Here is a 19367-nt window from a genome sequence, read left to right as displayed (position 1 = left end):
TCCCAGTTACAGTCTTCGTGTGAGACAGTAAGGCTGGTTTACGATGCAGTCCAACCTTGCAAAGGCATACAAGCGACAACTACTTTCTGTTACTACAATTGCTATGAATAGCAAAATGGATAGACAGAGCAGAACGAGTCATCAAAATATCATTACACTTAATTAACAAGAAAATGTCTGTGTGGAGGGTATATGCAGATACAGCGAACATTGCTTGTGGACTTTTGATTTTGACCAATGAAGTCGTGACATTTTTACAGAATTAAGCAAGTGTCCCGAGAGTTTTCTTGAGCACTGTACTTATGCCCAGTTATTGGGAATTCTTTGTGCCTGAAACTATTCAGTCCGAGATCTTAAAGTAAATTTAGATGCACAGTATCAAGTGAGATGCTGTGCAGAGACAGACTTTCTATATGAGACATTCCGATTTCACACTGTCACGACTCGGGAAGGAAGGAGGCAAAGGCAGATGTGGGGGAAAAACTAAGAGGTTTTATTTCAACAAAACACAAGACAAAAGGGCAAAAGGAAACAGACCACAAGGGGTCAAAACCAGGCTGGGAGAGAAGGGGAGGAACAGGGGAGGAATACAGGGTACCAGGTCACCAGAGGGGTAGCACAGGTGCGGCTACAGAAGGCAAGACCGCCATTTGAGGTTATTTATAACCCTGACAAAACAAGGCCCAAAAATGATTGAATTTGTGTGTCGTGGCGTCCTGCAGGAAAACATTGGCACCGCCCTGCAGTTGTCGAAGTCTGTGGATGCCACCCGCGCTGTCCTGCAGGGGCAGCTCCGGAACAAGGAGTCGGAGAACAACAGGCTGTGTGTGCAGCTGCGGGTGAGGGCCAGCAGGGGGTGCTGACACACTAGCAGAGCTCGCAGACTGGCTTATAATAATGTACTTAGTGGTCTGTTCGCTGAGCGTGGGGTTGTGAAGCCTGCTACCACTCCCGGCAGAGTCTGGAGAGAGCGATGGTCGAACGGAAGCTGGAAGCGGAGGCTACGAAGGCGGAGATGACAGCTCTGTCAGAGAAGGCAGCCCGGGAGAAGGAAGCTCTCAAGAAAGCCATCCGGGCCCAGAAACGGAGGGCAGAACGATTTAGGTCCGCCATCGAGATGTGCTACAGTCAAATGAGGGAGAAGGTACCTGTGACACTGATGTCATTTCCTTCTACTGTGACATCAGCAGAGTGAGTCATTGAGACGACGACATTTTGAATCTGGTATAGGGCTGGGCGATATCATATCGATATTAAATCGCGCATGTGCAATAATCACCAGGGCTTCAGATGACAGACAAAGCATTTGGCCAGATGCCAGCTTTTCGGTGCTATACGGACATTTATTTACACCCATAATTTGGTGAGAAGATTAGTAGTGTGGCTTAAATATTAATGAGATGCGTTTTGTGATACCCAAAAGTTAGTAATCTGTATAAACTTTATGTTTCTTAAATTCGATTAGCAGAGCACACCACATAATACAGTGGTACCTTGGTTTGCGAGCATAATTCGTTCCGGAAACATGCTTGTAATCCAAAGCACTCGTATATCAAAGCGAATTTTCCCATAAGAAATAATGGAAACTCAGATGACTCGTTCCACAACCCAAAAATATTCATATTAAAATTATTAACACAAAATATAAAGTAAATAAACCAAATTAACCTGCACTTTACCTTTGAAAAGAATCGTGGATGGTGTGAGGAAGACGAGAGAGAGGAGAAGAGGAGGGTTATTTTGTAGGACGACTTTCACTATAACTAACGGAATCACTGCTATCTGTTGGCTCACTGGAATCTTTTTCTGCAATTTTAACAAGGAATATATCCAATGACAGCTGCTTTTGTCTCCTTCTCGATTTCGCGGAAATGTGACCTTGCATTGTCGTCAAACATATTCATTGCTCACACTGCTACGGCCTTATTTGGATGGCACTTTCCTACTAAATTTTGGCTATACGAGTGAGGGACGCCGACTGAGACCGAGCAGGGGACACGATTACCCACAATCCCACAGTGAGAGAGAGAGAGAAGAAAAATCGGCGCAGTTGTAGTCACGTAACGCTAGCCAAAGCGTATGTGTAATAGTCGTATTTGTCAAGTTAAAATTTATTAAAAATTTGTGCTCGTCTTCCAAAACACTCGCAGACCATGTTACTCGCAATCCAAGGTTTTACTGTATAAGGAAAGCCGCTACATCGGGCTGATGGGCCGGGCCGTTTCAGGGGGGTTAAAGTAAACATGGATTCCAGGGAGGCGCTGCAGTGTCAGATTGTTCCGCCGGCTCGTATGGAAATATGACGGATGAGTTCTGGTGTTACAAAACGGTGGGAAACACTAATAATGGTTCATGTTACAGTCATAAACCTTGATAGTCACCTTTCGGTTATTGATATGCTTAGTCTTTGTTAGACTAATTGCCTTTTGTGAATATAGATCTTACATGGTTTCGGTATTTATGTGATACATCCCAGAAAACACATACGGTCACATTTTCATGGTTAAAAATTAGTTTGTTTTTAGTATCTTGAGCCTTGCAATAATTTAATATAAGATATATTATACGCTTTTGTGCAGGGTGAAAAGTACCAGTGCAGTGTCATCCCAGAACTTAAACTGGAATACTTGTCTTTAAACACTACGCCCCCTGCTGCCCATTAGTTTTTTGCTGTTAAATTGCAAATCACAGAGCTTTGGATTGCTGTTTTGGGTATTAGATTAAAAACACAGTATAATGTACTATGGGCCAGTCTTCATTGTTTTGACCATGGACATGTTGGTGACATGGATGGTAATGGTTCATCTGTGCTGTATTGCTGACGCAGGCTTAGATGAATAACCTGCTTGTTCATGGACGTCTTTTATGAATTGTAATAGAGCGGATCTCTATTCGCCTTTCAACAGTGCCATCTAGTGCTCATTTTCTAGTGCGATAGAACTTAAACTGTGAAGCAGAACTTAATCAGTGGCATTCAAAATGGGCCCCCCAGGGCTAATATTTGTCCTGAATCCGCCCCCGACACACACACACACACACACTGACTCCAAGTACTGTCAATGTCAACTTCATTATAAAGCACTTTCAAAGCAACACACATTGTTGCTGTATAGCATACAAACCAATCAATAAGCATATTTGAAGAAAATGATTAATAATTCATAACAAAAAAAACAAAATTAAAGCGATATATATATAGTAATAAGAATAGTAATGATGACAGTAAGATTTATTACATAAAAGTAAGATGTATACCATTTTAATTTTTAGCATCATATAATGTGTGTAGGTGTAATGTGTTCACATTGGTTCTAATATTTCTAATAGTTGCAGTTTTGAAATAGGTCTGCCCCGTGCCCCTCTGCAGTTCCTTCACGCTCCACCAGGGGGGTGCAACCCCACAATTTTAATATCTCTGTGTTATACCTACTTAACACTGATTTGTTAATATATTTTTTAAGAAAATGGTAATGAAAATTTTACAATATATCCATAATTCATAAGATTCCAAAATGCCATGTGAAAATATGAATACAGAGCTATCCAGCCAACTTAAAAACCTAATCACCCCAAAAAACAATAATGTCATTCAGTGTGTAGCACTATCGTTGTACACCTCCAGGACTGGGGGTCTGAATCCCGCCTCTATTCACCCGTTTTTTGTAGGTTTCCTCCTCCAGTCCAAAACCAGCAGTTAGATTAACTGGCATTGTGTCTGTGTGTCTGTGTGTGTGTGTGTGATAATTTGGCATATTACCAAATATCCCCACAAAGTGAGACTCTCCACAAGGAGAAACTCAATTTTCTAAAAATCTGTGACTGCAATCAAAAAATCAGAAATGTTGTATTTTGTTTGGCTGCTTATGGTTAAGGTTAGGGCTGGATAGGGGTTCAGGCTGTCATCGTTGGGATTAGAGTTTTTCCCATAGAAAAGAAAGTACAGTCCCCACGAAAATGTGAATATATATGTGTGTGTGCGTGCTTGCACATGTGTATTCCCTGTAACAGACTGGCATCCCATCCAGGGTGCCCCCCAGCCTTATGCCCTGTGCTGCCTAGGATAGGCTCCGGGCCCCCCCACAATCCTCACCAGGATAAACCATTAGAATATGGTAGGATGGATATTAGGTATTTCTGGAGGACTTACAGTTCATGAATTGGCCATTATTCCGGTCGGCCAAGCCCCACTGACCGAGGGAATGTACAGATCTCTGTAAAGAGGCCAGTTGGACTACAGGAGGTGAACAGTCAGCGATGTGATACTGTTTTTGTTTTTCCATACTGTTGTGTGTCATCGGTATTTCTCTTTTTTTGTTGAAGAAATACACCTGGATTAGTGCTCGTAATTTCATTGTAATTTTTACGATGACAATAAAGGCCTTCTTCTATTTTATTCTTATAAGCGTAAGATGTAGCCAGTGACGTGACATAAACCCAGGGGTAAATAAGAGGATGTGTAACAGTTGTGATCAGTATTCACAGCTTTCTGTCTTCTGCTGGGAAAACGTAGGTCATGAGAGTAATGATTTACAATTGATTATTCATTATATATGGGGAAACTGGCCAACAAACCAACACTGGTGTGTAAAATGGAAACTTGTGTATGAATTCTTATACTATATATTACAATACTACAGTACTACACTCTACATTTATATATTATGTGAGTAGCATAATGTCATATATTTATAAAAAATCTTCCTCTTCATAGTTTGAGACTACAATATGAATTTTATTAGTTTTCTTTTAACCAGCCTTCCTACTTTGTTCCGTATCACAGCTTGAGCAGTTGGGTGACGTTCACAAACATTCCACCATGTTCCGGACACCAAACAGCTAATAGGGCGGCCCAGAGCATTTAAAACAGCAACTGGTATGATGACGAGCTTTTGCTAAGCAGAGTTTATTTTCTTCCCCTCCGTAAACCCGCTAAGTCTGATTGATAGTACAAAGCTAAGCCCCCTTTGTTGTGGTTGGCACTGGATAGGCAGCTTTTTGAAGAGAACGAGAGTTGAGCATTGATCCCCCGTGCAATTTTGAAATTACGCAATACCTCAAATAACCCCTTTACTGGCAACCGAACAAAGTGAGAAAAATCTGGAACTTGTTTTAAGTGCCATGTATTTAACATATTTAACTAGCAAACGTTGATGTCACTTTGGAAACGGCAATCGGGCATATTTTAGGGCAGCCCGACCTCATGAATCACACGTAAACGATTTATGCAGTGCTTTGAAACAATTATTTACGTTCCACACATTGAAGTTTTATGTGAACTTGTAGATATGGGCAGTTTATAACATTTCGTCACCGATGTCGATGGAGAGCTGTGGCACTCGAGGGAGGTATTCCGATCTCCTTGGCTCCCGCGAGCTGCCGCACATGCTGCAGGGTGTGAGAAACTGAACCTTTCTGCCTCTGGATCATCTTGGGGATTAATAGGCTCACGGGGCAGAAGGGGGGCTGGAATAGTGCGATCTTCTGTAAGTCGACGTGCTTTACCTCAGAAACTGGTTAGTCGGCTCATTTCCCGAGAAACCCGCTGACATTAAGCAGGGACGGCCCTTTTCTGCCAGCTGTTAATGTGTAAACGTGATAAAGGCTTAGCCTGGGTTTGCCGCACTCAGCGCTGATCACCAGTAAAGCCACTGCAGCCTGCACTTCAAGACATCTGGCATTAAAAAAGGCTCCATTTGGCTTTTGGTTGGAATGAGCCCCTGTTTGCAGCTTGGAAAATGCTTCTGAAAACATGCCGGAATGTTCCTTAGCGAATTCAGTAAATCTTGGTGCACTTTAATGCTGTCACACCATTTTACTTCACAGTGAAAATGAACATACCCTATTTTTGGCAGGACAGACCTGTTTTCTTTAAGTATGGAAACCTGCTGACTATAACTGGTAAAAAAATAAAACACGAGCTACTTCAGGATGGGAACTCCCCAGTACAACCAGTACTTGAGCATTAACAGTGGGTATTATTACTCAGACAGACCCGGACTGCAAGGTTCCCCGGCCCCTCATCCCCCCCACCTGTAACGCCCTGCACCTTGAGGAAAACTACATTCAACATGGCTCCTGTATCTATTATTTCTATAGTTTTTAAGTAATTGTTCATTGGTTTTTAGTTGATAATAGTGTAAGGCAGGGGTCTCCAACTCCAGTCCTGGAGAGCTACTATCCAGTCGGTTTTCAATCCTACCTGGCTTCTGATGAGCCACACCTGTTCTCAGGTTAAATACCAGGGCCAGGTGTGGCTCATCAGAAGCCAAGTAGGATAGAAAACCTACTGGATAGTAGCTCTCCAGGACCGGAGTTGGAGACCCCTGGTGTAAGGCGGTAGAGGGTGGCTGTGTTTTGGCGGGGCAAAGTCACATGACCCCTGTTTGACTTTGTTTTGTGTCCGCTTACATTTCACTAGCTGTACTTCCTCATAACTCGGCTGTGATGTCACTCTCAGATGTAATCGGATTAAGAATGAAAGAATTAAAAGTCAGTTCCCACAAGGCCCAAGCTGGGCACCAGTGGGGCTGTAATGAGATACTGGGGTTGCATTCATCTGACATTTTACTGTATGTCCAGGATCTGGCTGCACCAGGCCGACAGCTTGTGTGTGCAAACAAACTCTCATATTTTAGCTTGTCCTGTGCAGTGTGGTCTAAGTGATGGATAACTCCTCTTAAGACAAATTCAGACCACATATATTGCCCTTCGAATATGTTTTTGTTCATTTTTATTAGACAGAAGTCTTTGAGGTAGACTTGCTATCATTACTAGTCACTGCATTAATATATGGACTCACCTTGTATCAAGAGACTTGAGGCTTTTCTGAGGCAGAATTATCAAACACTTCAATCGAACATGGTATGCAATGTGTGTGGTTGCAAACACGACATGACAGCATCTACAAACAATGCTCTGATCTTCCAGAGTCCCCTGGGGGAGGACAGACCATTCCCAGGACCCCCAGGCCTTTAGGCAAACCTGTAGCTCTTATATTCCTCTGAAAGCTTGTTTTCAACAGATTGGCACAAATCTGTGTGGAACACAGCTGACTGTCATCCAGAACCCCTCAGAATTGCTAATCAATAAGAGAACAGATGAGTTCAGGCCGTGTATGCGACTACAGTCCTGCTTCTGTTCCGCAATAAACTCCTTTCTGACAAACTTGGGAATAGTTGAGGTTCAAAGTCATAAAAGGTTTTGGAGAGCTTTGGAGAAGAGATGAAGCCTACAAGCTCACAACATGACCAGCTGTAATTCCGTTTGATCGCACTCAAAAAGCAAATCTCTCACGCCATATAAGCACTGAGATGTTTTGTTTAGGTTTGCCAGCGTTCTCTCAAGGAGAGGACAAAATCTTAGGATTGGTGAAACTTAGGACTGGTCTTTTGATCTGCACCACGTGGCGCTGAACATGGGTGGGGGGGGGGGGGGGTCATTACTGCCATAAATCTCATACTTACTACTAGAAATATAGTTCTATAAAGCCCAATGTTTGTGCTTCCCAGGGGCCTAATGAAGAGCGAGGGGTCCGTGGGGACCCAGGGCATGACGCCTACCAGGTGAAACCCTTCAGGTAATCAATCAGCTCTAGCCTCTCGGCCGTAAACTGAGAAAAAGTCATTCGAGGGCAGGAGTTCTTGGCTAATGCAGCTCAACATAAAAACATTTCATTTACAGTGAGATTATGGGAAGGTGACCAGCTTATAAATATATTACAGACTGCAGCAAATATTCACTACTCATAGGAAGGAAGAAAAATCACCTGTCACACCTAGATACTTATATAACCTACAGTTATACTCACCTGGCTTCCACGTGCCGATCCTGAATGATCCTGAGTGACCTTAGTGACCCTGAGTGATCAGGATCAGTAATAAACTATTCAGAGTGTTTGATTGGGTCGAGCTCTTGCTTGCACCACTGGACCTAGACCTGTAAGCCACTAAAGTTGTTTTCTCTGATCACATCTCTCTTTTAGATGACTGTCCCTCTCATTGAATCTATAGCAGGGGCCTAATAGTGATAGTGTGGACCATGTAAAGTATACTGTGGGTGCACCTGGACCGCAGGGACCTACAGGAGAGCAGGGAACCCTGGTGAGAAGATGGAGGTGTTTTCCACACTTTTGTGCCGTTTCACCTGACTGTTCCTTTGGCTTCCAGGGCGCCTGTTCCGGCAAATTCTGGCATGCCCTCCTTAGCATTTCCTTGATCTCACCGTAGCGCCCCCCCTGAGCAGGCCTCTCTGCCATGACTTTTAAGTTTACTGAGCAGTGTTAACCTGTTCCTCCATGTCGTTCTCATGATTATAAGTATTTTGGTGCCTTTTTAAAATTCTTTTTTTCAATTGCCGAACATAATCATTAAAAGGAGAATTAAGTAATGTATCTGGAATAAGAACAGAGACGAAAGCTGTTCCGATACTGAAGATATATGACATTTTGCTTTGCAATCCAGCCTCAGGTTACCGGGAGGACAAGGCTGTTTATTTCTGTGTTTTAATGGATATTTCAAAAGATGTTTTACTCCCTTAGCTTCCACTGAAACACGATAAAAGGATTTTTGAAACTACTATGCTGCTGATCTGTGCCTCCACAAACAAAGATGCTTTCTGTAAATTTAAACGATTGGAATGTACGCCCCTGCTGTCTTACTCAGCCAACACTTTACCAAGATGAATATACCCCCATGTCTTCCCAGCATGCAACTGTGAGCTCATCTCTCAGGTGGTCACAGAAAAAACTCTAAGAAGTTTCTTCTCTGTTCATGTGCTTTTAGTCCATGTGGCTATAACTCACTGTAATGTTTTTGATTCCAAAAACCATGTAATAAAGTAGCATACCTCAGGTTTTATGTATACAATACATATTGCACTGGCAATACGTAGTATTAAAATGTGAAAGGTTTTGGTCTATTACAAGAATTCACTTGCGTATTGCACAATTTTATGTCCCTGTGAAGATATGCTTGAGCTACAAGCTGATTCAAACCTGCTGATTTATGAGGTCATGAGTTATCATTTATTCACATTTAGTACCAGCAAAAATGCAGCATCAGGTGGTTCCAGGTAATCAAAGCATCACTGCAGAGAGAATCCATATTTGGGTGAGATGTTTTAAGTCTGGTTTGAAGCATTGGTTTCTCATAACTATGTATCCAAATATGACTTCCTGTAAATATTTATTTTGTATTTTATTGGGATAATTAGACGATTTTTATGGACTCCAAAGTAATCCGTAAAATGAATGAAGATTTGATTATGTGGCAACTATAATTTCTGGAAAGCCGAACTTTGACACAATGCTGAATGCAACAGAGGTCATGTGACACAAACGTCATCCATGAAAATGCTTATAATGTTTCTATTACAGACAGTCTTTTGTGCTTTCCTGGGATGAATGGGGAACAAACAACCCGGGGGTGGGGGGGGGTGCTTGCAGAGACGTGAACATCACTCGGGGGACAGGAGTAACAGGAGTGAATTGACCACACACTTTGAATAACGTCCAGACAAAATAAAATATAACACGTTGGCGAGAACAATCTGTCAGATGTTTGTTCTGTGTCATGCCACAACCCCAGGGAGTGCTGAATGTTTTCGATACAGCAGACCCACATACAGAGCGCAAATAAACATGCAATTTGTGGTAAGTGTGTGAGTCATTTTAATAAGGGAGATAACAGTTCGTTTAAAATGGAAATTGCTCTCTTTATTAATTATTTATTAATTAGCCACTATTGGTCTAATATAGAGGTGGCCAATTTTATCCACAAAGAACCAGTGTGTATGCAGAACCTTTAGGTCAGTTGTTCAATCCCAGCTGTGAAGACTCGTCTGCCAATCAGTCCTCTAATTAGTAGTCTAATTAGGGAGTAGCAGCAAAAACCCTCATACCTAATGGCCCTTTTTGGATAAGATTGGACACCGCTGGTGTTATACTATCAGCGGCACTGACAGGGAAGCCAGTAATTTACACAACACTCACATTTGCATGTTAACAAAACACACACATTCCACAGCAAACATTACACATTAACTATGTACAACATAAACACATGAATACACATCAATTTACACCAAGGGTAGGAAATCCTGATCCTGCAGTGCCGGTGTCCAGCAGGTTTTCTGTCCTACCTGATGAGTTACTATCTGCCTGAGATCAACTGTGGTTCCTCAGAGACCAGGTAGGATGGAAAACCTGCTGGATCCCAGCACTCCGGGATCAGGTTTCCCTACCCCTGATTTACATTATTTGCAGACGTGTGTGGTGTGGTGCAAAACATGCCGGTATGTCCTGCTGACCAACCCAGCAGCGTCACATTTATGTCAGCCAATCATGAGCAGTGGGTGGGGTCAGAACAAATGAAGAAGGCTGCCTAGGACGCCTTAGACAGGTGATGCGCCTGATCACCGTATTCCTAAAACGATGTTGATCCTGTCGATTTTCATTTGAAGTATGCGGCCACCTTAAATATTAATGGAAGGGAACTGTCTGCTTTATTACAAGAAATGATTCAGAATGGTCACAAATGGCAACATCTGTTCTGTTTATCCCACTGACTCAATGCGCTCAGTATATTATGCGTTTTGCACATCTCCTCTTAATGCATTTCTTGTTATGCTTTTTTGGCAGTTTTTTTCTATTAATGTTATAAATATTCCTTGGTTTAGCTGCATTGCTACATCAATGATTTGGCTTTTACGCGTTCTGGCTTCGCAGTTTTGAAATTCTCCGGGGGAATCAGGTTTACTCAGAAGGGTGTCCAGGTTCTGCTGGATCTCCTGCATTTCCAGAGGTACCTGGGTTCCCTCGGAGAAATGGGGATGTGGCAAGTATGAGACTTTTACCATCCATTTACCCTGCACCCCTGAAACGTATTTCCAAAGCTGGTCTGGCACCATCTAGAACATACTTTCCATGGTCCTACACCAAGAGCGAAACCACACAGCCCTAAATCCCACAGACTCCCTTTTCCGTGAAGCTGAACGGAACGTAAGCACCACACGTCTTCTGTCAGAGAGCTCACACTCTTAACTGACACTGTCAGTTCTGTAAACATTGAACGTTTCCTGACATTACCTAACTGCATGAGGGGCATAGTGAAGAAGTCTTTCTGTGGGGATAGGTGATGATAATCAATTCTTTGAGATTCCTGAGGGGGGCGCCCTTTAGGTATATTGGCAGGTGAGATACTGAGCTTACTGTAATATGATAATTGTATAATGCTAGACTGCCAACCACTGTGACAAGAATGTGTCTCAGATTAACGGCCGACCAGAGCGAGAGAAAACCGCAGGGAGGCTGGTGTTTTTCTTGACTCCTCGGGTGCCTCTACTCTCCAGATTTCTGCATTATTTGGTAAAGAAGCAAGCTGAGTGAGAATTCAGCCATGAGTTATTCCATTCCCCCGGGCAGGCCCAGCTCGACGCTACTTTAACCAGCCTCGCCTCAGTCAAGACGTGATACTAAAAGGTTCTGTGTGGATCCATCAACACCCGGATCTTCCTAAAGGTTTGCTTTACCCGATCTGAGAGAAACGTAGAGAGTAAACGTGGTACAGACACAAAACAAGAATTTTGTCCAGGTGTTCGTTGTCTGATTCTCTATAATAGCTTATGTTCACCTGACCCAGTTAAACAGGGTGATTCTCTACTTAGATCAATCAGTCAGGTAGGCAGCTAGGAGCGAACAGAGGATGAGAAAAATATCAAAACAGTTGAAGAATTGAACTAACCAGTATAAGTTTACCAAATCCAGTTCCAGGAGGTACTTTTCGTGCTCCAAACAAGATCTATAACTAGAAATCGAAAGGTTAAGAAATGTATACATAAGTTACTTATCAAAGTAATGCCCATATTGGTCACAAACACAAGAGCAATGACAGACTCCCAGCGCTGTCCCTCTTTACTCCTGCTCATTTGAGGGGGCAGAATTTCATATTCACTTGACCTTCAAACACCTTTATGTGTCATGTTTGTTGTCATGGAAGCTGTGGTGGCAGCATTTGCATATTCACCTAAATTCCATAACACATCCTTTGATATTTAATATTAAGATATCTATCTATCTATCTATCTATCTATCTATCTATCTATCTAGTCAGTCTGTTAAGAGTGCTATGTTTGAAATCATACTTTTTGAATGGTGGTTTCCTGAAGACATTGCAACCATACATCACATCGGAAAGTCAATGTCTGTAATATAATTACGGCATGAACCATGAGAACCTTAGAGCTCATGCCTAATGTTCTAGATGAAGAATGAAACATTCACTCCCAAGATGGCTGCCTTCAGCCTGTCTCCCCAGGAAAGGGAGAGTTTGCAGGACCGCGTGTGATTGCAGAAGACTCGGTTAGAAGAGAGCTGCCTGCGAAGATCAACAAGTCAGCATTGGTGAATAGTCTCATCCGTCATTCAGCTGAACATACCATGATAGCTATAAAATATTAATTGCAGTAGATTATTCGGACTGCACTGAACCCAGCAAAAAATGAAAGAAGTGATTCATTGGCCAAGAAGGCTGGGGACCAGGGGGAAAAAAAACCACACTGCACTCGAACACGTCCGACACGTACTCGCTTTACGGGGGCCGAAGCTAAACAGGGCACTCCAATTTGCACCGGTTTCGGGGCCATGCATAGCTAATCAAACCAAAATCGCAGTCACCTGACTTTCCTTTTGGACCTGGTCCTGCCCTCAGACTTGTCTCAGAACCATTTTTCTTAGAAATTCACAAAATAATACCAAGACAATAACATCACAGGTTTCCATTTAGTTTTCCCTTTACCTGTCATTATGAGACTCTAATCACAAGACCACAAGAGTTCCTTTAATGACAGATGATTTATTTCTTTAAAAGGGAGTCTATTTCTATAATCCCCTTAATGAAATGACCCTAGAGAGTGTGTTTTAGGTGGGCCAGTCTTTTATTTGGATAACTCTAAAAATAGGTGGGGTCTTTGTGAAACCGTCTGATGGTGCACATTTTTGATAAATTTCCTTTCAGAGTAGAATTACAGGGGAAGAATTCAGCCCCCTTCTTACATAATAAAGCAGCTTAGGGACCAGACCGAGTTTTCTTATGTAACGTTCAGATTAATTTCAGACAGCTACATTTTCTTATGTGCTGTCCATTTGTTTTTGGAGACCATTGTCAAATTCAAAAGCTTAGGTTTTCAGAGAAAACCTTTGATAAGTTTCTGGCTCTAAAATATGTGAAGTATTAATATTTACCATTTTTGACCAAGTGTAATTTATCTTTTTGTCCTTTAAGAAAGGATCAGGGCTACCTGGTCCCTTAACTTTGGTGTTTGTGCCACCCAGGTGTAATCAAAGATCTCTGGGATCCCCAAAGCCAGCAGTTGACATCACATTGCTGCAGTTTACATGATAACTTTAGCCAGTGAGAGTTATTTCACTGTGGTGTGTAGAAATGAACAGGACACATTATATATTAAATGTTATTTCTTTGTGTCGGAAGAAGGAGCGATTGGATTTTCTTTGTTTATCTCAGGGTCCGGTAACACTTTACTTCGCTGCACACAAATAATATAGTATTATACTATATTTATGTATTAATTAACCACAAACTAAGTCTTAGTCCTAAACTGATCTCATGTAAATTCATCATTAATTAATCGTGACACGTTTCATCCCAAGCGATCACTATATATGTAAGTATATCTGATAATTCTGTACACCAATGTGAACTACTGAAGGAACAATTCAAAGTGAAATACTGATCTTATGTTTGTTCATTATTAATGAATCATGATGCATCTTTTATCTCAAGTAGTGACTATATTTGTTCATAATTTGTATTTCAGTGGTAAATGAGTTATTACTAAGTATCTGTGCCTCGTCTAGTAAAGTGTTACCCTGGGTCTTAGTGGGCATTTGGGCCTCCCTGCCAGGCCTGGTACTGAAGGACCTGCTGGTAATCAGTGAGCAAAACAAGAGCCTCCATGTGTCCAGTTTCTGCTAAACTCCTGCAGTGGTTTGCACCAGTTAAGTTCGATCTTAGCCTACGATGGACGTAAACTGCCCCTACATTCAAGATTACGCACTATTAAAGAAATAAATGGTTGCAACACGTAAATAGTTTCAACATAGCACTAACGTAAATGTTACACTACCTTAACATTAGGTGTAAGCGCCATCGTATATGTGGCCTGTATATGGGGAGATTATCGGATTCAGTCACATCTAATGTTAAGTGACAGATAAGTGACAGAGGTCAGTCTGTGCAGAAAATGCTAGCATTTTGTGTAGCTGTGAAGTTTCCATCTTTTATTACAGTGTTGATATTATATCTAAGCATTTTAACTCTTATGGTTCAAACAATACTGCAGGTACTTTTCATTTTAGTGGCGCCGACTCATTCATTGATATAATTATTTGCTTTTGAGACGTAAGTTAAATGTTTTGGGTGAGGTGTGGCTTTTTACAGCTAAGCCGTAATGTTGTGCTGTATACATTGATTGAGAAAAGCTCTTGTATCTGAGAATGTTAAGTGTGTCGTCAAAGCAATCGAGAAAAACTGTAAGAAGATAGATGATCAGTCACCAGAGAATGAGATCAGAATGCGAAATAGTTTCTACAAAGTCAGAGCCTTCGAATTCCCCTTTTAAATCCTTGCCTCTCCGTACGTCTTTGTTTTCCAGATACTTCTATCTGAAGCATCTTGCAGAAATCACTTCACACATTTGCGCAGTGGGAGATTTTATGAAGGCAATTCAGATTTATACAATGCTGAAGGATTAAACCGCAGGAGCCTTCCCAGGCATGAACCCTGGCCTGTGAGTCCTGAAACAGCTTTCCCGTTCACGCACTCCTGCACGCCATAGATGCAAGATGTTTCGTAATATTATACCACTTCGTTAATAGCACTGTACTGCCATTCCTGAGAAAATCGGCTGCGGTTTCCGAAATGGATTACCGTGAAGCTGGACGTGACACGAAAACAAGTTCTTCCGAAAAATGCCAGCGATTGTTCTGGTACTTTCATTTAGATGGTTATGGGTTAGGCTGGAACGTACATTTTGCAGTTTTCTGTGTACACTGAATAAAAATATGACTATTTTTCTTTTAAGAGTGGGCCTTGCCATAATATACTCTGCTGTGAAAAGAATTAGGTCACATATTAATCATGTTCAGTGCTACTGGCCCGAATACAAGTGGTAACTGCAATAAAATGAGAATGAACAAAACCCTCTGTTGCAATTTGCAAAGGAGCCATTTGATCACAGAGTTCAGTTAAAGGAAAAGTTCATTCGCTATGAAACACGGATGGCCAGTCACACAGATCCAAGCAAACGTGTCCAGCAGGAAAGTGGTACATTCCGGCCACATTTGTCTTAGCAGGAAGTGCTCGTCTCGGTGTTAGCATTCTGCTGCATCGAGGGCGGCGTTTTCTCCCTGCTTTGTAAACAGTTTGAGATTCCAGGCGATGTCTTCTCCTGCTGTGGAACATGTGCACAGCGTGTTGCTTTGGGCTTAAATGAAACCCAGCTGTACAATAGACAGGGGGTTTCGGTAACCGGAGAGAATTCCAGTGCTGGCCTGTAGGGGGAGATGTTTCGCCTCCACACAATTCAGCAAAGCATCCAGCGCAGACCTCTGTTGGGCTGCATTTGATTCTACTTATCGATCTGAGCACCACAGGGATTCCGGCATGGTTTCATTCTTGCTCCTGCCTCAACCAGAAGCGGCATGGTTTTGAAATAGCTGCCTTTAAGAAAAGTCACCCTAAAACCACCCCCCCCCCACATTGCCAGGGAACATGGTACAACCCACAGCACATCCTGCGACAGTCAGCTTATAGCATACCCTGTTTGATGTGTGTGAATTACTTTAATACCTTTATTCTTATTACAGGGACCTCCAGGGGCTCCGGATCCCTTGGTAAGGCTGGTTGCTACATGAAGCGCACTTCCTGAGTTACGCCAGGGGTGGCAGCAATGCGACACGTCCTGGAATGGGAAGCATGTGCCTCTCTGAGAGGCGACAGCTGCTGCTGAGCGGTTTGGACCCAGCTGGTCCTGCTGTCCGGAATGCGGGGCCACAGGATTCAACTGGGGAAAAAAAACCGAAAGAACAGACAAGTGAACTGGGAAGCCTGGTGTGTTTTCCGAAATTCTCTGGAGGGAGGGAGCATGTGTGATGGATTTTCCTCCTGACTGACTTTGCCCCACACATTCCTGGTTCAACCAGCCGGGCAAATTCTGATTAGGCCACTGCCACCTGCCCCACCCCCCATCTCTGGTGTGGGCAGAAGGGACATCCACTGGAGCTGTTTACTACTTGATGACTCCAAAGTGATGAGGACCTCAAAGCAAGTGCTGCATCTTCATCATGGACCAGCCACCCTGCATTGGGGTCCTCTTTCACCAGTGGCGGTTCTCGACCAGTTCAACTAGGGGGGGCAGACTGGGGCCAGTTGTTCAGTCAGGGGGGGCCAGATGTATTTGACCTTACTGTCCACATATTAATGACACGAGATTGTCAGCATTAAGAAGCAAAAGGGATTTTTGAAAACCGCAATGCGATAAAGGTCGGTCAAGAAAATGTGTTTACGTTTGTGTTTCGCCTGTTTCCAGCACAATGAAATTTTAGCCCACATATATCAATGTAAATGTAAATAATAATAATAAAATATTTATTTCAGACCCAAGTAGAATACACATTTAGAGGGGCCATGTCCCCCCTCAAAACCCCCCCCATCTTTCACACCTTGCTCAGTATAACTCTCAGATTTATGATACCAAACAGCTGCTGCCACCAATCAAGGACTCTCTTTCAAACTCGGGCGGGCCCCCCCGCTACCCAGCCCGTTAGCCCGGCTAAGCTCCTGGAAGTGGGTCCGGTGCACGGTGATGTCGCCCTGCCCCCAGCAGGCTATAAAAGCAAACAATGCTGCACAGATATGAGCTCAAACTTTCCAGTTGGTTGCCTTTAATGGGCCTGTTCATTATGTCATTCTTCTCCTTAATGCTGGAGCGGAATAAATAGGCACACCCCCGCTAACACTTCTTGGGGACCCCCAAGAGCAAACACTGGTACTCATAAGAAATGGGTAGAACCCCATTTTCCGGCACCATAAAAATATTAGCAAATGCACAATGCCAGTTTGGCTAGCCTTAAGTGTTTACGTTACACCAAGTCAGCTATGAACGACGAGCATGCCTACATAGCAATGTAGCAACACTTGAAATGAGGCTTTTATGTTGTCCAAGTAGCAGCTAAAACGACAGTACTGCAAGGTCTAAAAAAAATGAAATCCAAATCACCACCATAATTTTGGGTTAAGATGGGTCAGCCTAGTCACATGCGATGTACCCAGGGGGCTGGAGGCCAAAATGCTGGACTACAAGGGACAGGGGATGGATTTTTTAGTTATTTTTTTTTAGTTATGTTGTGATACTGTACCAGAAACAGTGTTAGTCTTAGTATTAATTTGTAATCATTTTAAAAGCTGTATTACATCTTTTCACAATGTGACTATTTGATGTGTGCCCATTGCGATGTCACAATATACATTGCACCCCCGATGTCCCATGTGCAGTATAGATAACTAACATCCCCTGAGCCCTGGACAAAGGCTAAAATATCCATGGAGTCCTGTGTCCTCCACAGTAAATCTGGGCTATCCCCTGCATGTCATAATGATATAATGAGTAGCCTACCTACTACACCTCTTTTAAGGCATATAACGTATGTATCCTTATGTTTCTAGGGGATGAGTGGAACAAACATTTTGTCAGGAACTCGGGGGTTTCCATCACGGACTCGGGGCATGTTACAGGCAGTAAAGGAAGGTGACGATCCACTTGCGGCTCCACAAGACAACACGGGTTTTATTACAGAAACTGATAACACAGGGAAAACTACAAAAAAATGGACCACGATGGATCAAAACTAAAAAGGGGTGTGAAGTAAACTAACAGAACCAAAAGAGCCTACAAGGGGGAAACTGATCACATAGAGAACAGGCAGGGAAGCACACATGGAACACAGCAAATCAGAAATAATCAACATCAGAGAATCTTAAAAATACAGAAAGAGAAATTGGGAAACAGAATCTAACACTAGGGAAATAACAAAGACTGGTAAAACACAACCAAGGGCACAAAACAGAATGCAAACCACAAGACTCAGGAACTAGAAAAACTAATACAAATGAAACACTAGGGAACAAATATACTACATACAAAAACAGAGGTAGCTGGAATTGAAGACACAACTGACAAGTTAGTAGCCATATGCTCAGCCCTTAGCACCACACAGCAATCAGGGCAGCTAAGGAAATACATGAAGGACTTGAAGGACACAGGGAGGACAGGATGGTCAGCGACACCTGCTGGCCAAAAGGGGAAGAAACACGAAAGGTTGGGGCACATAGGTGCTGACCCTGACACATTTGTAATAAGTTGTATGTACTGATTACAGCACAATTACACCATGTCATAAAAGTACCTCCCAACTAGAAATTATACGCTCTGAGAACATCCCCATCGTCTCCGTGTGACCTTCCCAGGACATTCCTGGGATGTCACAATGTGGAGCTCTTTAGATGTTTGGGGGACGTTATTTTGAGGACATTCAGGGAACTTTCAGGATGTGCTGGGAACGTTTAGGGGACCAAACTTTAATGTTCCTTTTTCGTCCTATTTGGTCTTTCCATTACATTCCCAGGACGTTTTCAGAACATTTAAGGGACCACCCTCTTTTTTGGTCTTCTTTATAGGCCCTTCCATCACTTTCCCTGAATGATTGTAAATCTTTAGCAAGAATTACAGCAACCTTTAGGGGAGCAACCTAGAATAGGTTGTTCTTTAGCTCTTGCACCACCTTTTCAGAACTAGGGCTGCAGGACAGGCTATCAGATCTCCATATGTGATAGGCCTATTGAAATCCATCAGTCATATATTCCCATATTCATTGTAACAATAATTTGTTTTTAAATTATACATCATTCCTTAGGATTCTCCGTGCACATATACCATGACTAAGCAATTTTCAGCCTTCTTAACTATTGAGAATTTTGGGTATGAAATGTTGGTTCGCATATTTATGTTAAATAGGCTGTGAGAAATAGTGTTTTCCTCAGCTGTTATTAATAAACTAAAAGTGTTTTGGGGCAACCTTGGTAAACATGCCGCATTTTTGGGAAAATGTTTGAGCTCTGGAATTTATACTATTATAATCAGTAAAGTTACTTTGTAAAATCCTGAGTGTATGCATGTACTTTGGGATAAACCCATATATTTTTTGCTTAATGGGTTCTGCTGACAGGAGATTACTGGAAATGAGCTTGGATTTCATCAAAAACATATGTCATGTTACACACTACAAAAGAATACCC

General features: G+C 42.4%; 1 long non-coding RNA gene across 1 annotated transcript; it reads left to right on the top strand.

The window, feature by feature from the left end:
* The first annotated feature begins 2318 nt into the window (after positions 1-2318).
* LOC140581492 (uncharacterized) lies at positions 2319-8214 on the top strand. The gene is made up of 3 exons (XR_011984571.1): positions 2319-2329; positions 7509-7576; positions 7982-8214. It is a non-coding gene; the product is annotated as an uncharacterized lncRNA (long non-coding RNA).
* The last annotated feature ends 11153 nt before the right edge of the window (positions 8215-19367 follow it).

This window comes from Paramormyrops kingsleyae, chromosome 21, assembly GCF_048594095.1.
Source record: "Paramormyrops kingsleyae isolate MSU_618 chromosome 21, PKINGS_0.4, whole genome shotgun sequence".
In the NCBI taxonomy this organism is placed as follows: domain Eukaryota; kingdom Metazoa; phylum Chordata; class Actinopteri; order Osteoglossiformes; family Mormyridae; genus Paramormyrops; species Paramormyrops kingsleyae.
This window is presented reverse-complemented; position numbering and strand designations above follow the sequence as displayed.